The 2,500-nt window shown below is 40.4% G+C and overlaps 1 long non-coding RNA gene across 1 annotated transcript in view; it reads right to left on the minus strand.

Annotated features, from left to right (window-relative positions):
* Positions 1–1,151, minus strand: part of LOC122256860 (uncharacterized) — a 5,586-nt gene extending 4,435 nt beyond the window's left edge. The window contains exon 1 of the long non-coding RNA XR_015192388.1: positions 990–1,151. This is a non-coding gene — a long non-coding RNA (uncharacterized LOC122256860). The remainder of the gene's footprint in view (positions 1–989) is intronic.
* Positions 1,152–2,500: the final 1,349 nt, after the last annotated feature.

Below are 2,500 nucleotides of genomic sequence, written 5' to 3' on the forward strand. Positions count from 1 at the left end.
AATGCAAACCCAAAACAGTTTTAGTCAAATAGTGCAAAGTGGTATGACCAGCGACCACGTGCCAAGCTTATGTATGCGCCTTTAAGTTCGCTAAGGATAAGCCAGATCTATGGGGCAGATGCTTCGCCGGGCTTATATGCACAATGGCTACCTCATCTATGTCAGCGTATTGACATCGTGAGAGTGTACCAACGAGTATTGACTGACTCGACCTTGACTGACTTGGTCCTTATCCACCGCGGTGCCCAATCACAGAACTAAACGCCAGGCGACAGTACAAACTCACGACCTTCGACGGGGTTCGGTCCGCCGACCACGAAGATGTGAGGACAGCGCTCTAACCACTGTACCACATAAACGTCCTGTAAAAAATAAGTTCGCCTGGTAACGCGGTCGCGCATCTCGAGACTGTGACGTCATCAGGCAGACACAGTGACGCCACACTCGGACCGCTGGGCGTGGTTGTTGTTCTTGTTTTATTTCGTGTATCCACTTTTCTCGAGGATGTGCAGATTATTTATAAATTCTTCACGTTTTATAAGACATATATACATTCCATATTCGTCATACCATATTCATAAATACATTAAAAGGGAGATAAACAGGTTTAGATACGAGTAAGGGAAGCGGCACACTCAAGGACAAACAAAGTTATCGGGTTCAGTACTACTACACATACACTAAGAGGAATCAAACACTTCACTTTTAGGTATCACCAATATTATAAGTAGAAGCGGTCTTACTAGCGCCGAAATAGGAGAAATAAAAACACAGAAAACCCTAAATGTACGTGATCACAGAGTAAAGAATCTAGACTAACTAACATTGCTTTGGTCATGTAACTCCTCGTATTATCAGTATTATCCTTTTAAACCATGTTACTTTAACACTCCTTGCAATGCCGATGCACAGGTATAATAATACAGTTATTCCATCGTTTTAGGAAAAAAAAGAAGTCCCATTGCGCACACTAACACACATATACACACCCTAACACACACACTATACACTGCCGTTCTCTCTCCAAGCTATACGCTCTCTACTGAAGGCTCATAGAGTAGCACTACCCGTTCTCGTAGCCTTATGTAAGCCTATACTCTATGGCAAGGAAAACAGTTTTTATGAACGTACGCATCTGTAACGTGGTGATTTTTTTTTTCTCTTTTTTTCGAATTGAGTGTTGCCTTGAACTAGTCACGTTTATTTGGTTTTGGGTGTTGGTGTGAGCACTGTGTTGTTGTACTAATTTCATTTGTTTCTTGAGTAATTCGTTGATTTATTTGTCTTTGGAGATGTTTACTTGTTCATGTGTATTTCCTTCATATGTATCTACATATGTATCTATAAATATATATACATACATATACCACACACACGCGAGCGAGCGCTCGCACACACACACATGCACACGCACACGCAAACACACACGCACACATACACACACACGTGTATATATACATATATGTGTATGTATATATATAAATATTTGTTTACATATGTACACACACACACACACACACACACATATATAGATAGATACATATGAATAGGGCGACGGAATTCAGTATCAACATCCGAAAAAAATACTCAGCTCTCGAAGAAGATCTTGACATAGACCAAATGAACGACCAATTCAGTGATATATTAACGGAAGCTACACTTGAAATAGGGGGTAAAGACGAACAAGAAAAGTTCAGTAAGCTTTCGGTGGAGACAAAAGAGCTTATGAAACAGCGTAGGGACATGAAAATAACATCAATCAGAGACAAGATAGAATTAACAGAGCTGACTAAGACGATAAACAAGAAGAAAAAAGAGGATGTACGCAAATTTAACATACTAAAAATAAACGAAGCTCTGCTTGCCGGCACCAGCCTTAAGGCAACAAAGAGGAGGCCCGGAATAGGGAAAAGCCAAATGTATGCAGTAAAGGAACCCAACGGAGAGGTGGCATACAATAAAAATGAAATTATCAAAGTAATAGAGGACTTTTATCGCGACTTATACCACTCAAACGATCAACCACATACGGAGACAAACACAGCAATTGGAGACGTTACAAACATCACGGTAGATGAAGTAAATAGAGCACTAAAAAGCATGAAAAGAGGAAAAACACCAGGAGAAGACGGCATTAGTGTAGATCTTATTCAAGATGCAGGAGAGATCGCGGCAATAAAACTGGCCAGTCTTTGTAACAGATGTCTAGGCGTCGGTAAAACTCCGAAGGCCTGGAAAAACGCAATAATAATTTTAATACACAAAAAGGGAGACACAAAAGACTTAAAGAATTACCGACCTACAAGCCTCCTTTCAGTAAATTATAAATTGTTCACAAAAATCATCACAGCCCGTATCACCGACACATTAGATTCAAAACAACCCAGGGAACAGCCAGGGTTCCGCAGCGGATTCTCAACTACAGACCATATCCACACACTAGCACAAATAAAAGAGAAAACAAACGAATATAAGAAACCCCTATGTATGGCATTCGTAG

This window comes from Penaeus japonicus, unplaced genomic scaffold (assembly GCF_977035675.1).
Source record: "Penaeus japonicus unplaced genomic scaffold, GWHDUDI00000001_assembly GWHDUDI00000027, whole genome shotgun sequence".
Classification (NCBI taxonomy): domain Eukaryota; kingdom Metazoa; phylum Arthropoda; class Malacostraca; order Decapoda; family Penaeidae; genus Penaeus; species Penaeus japonicus.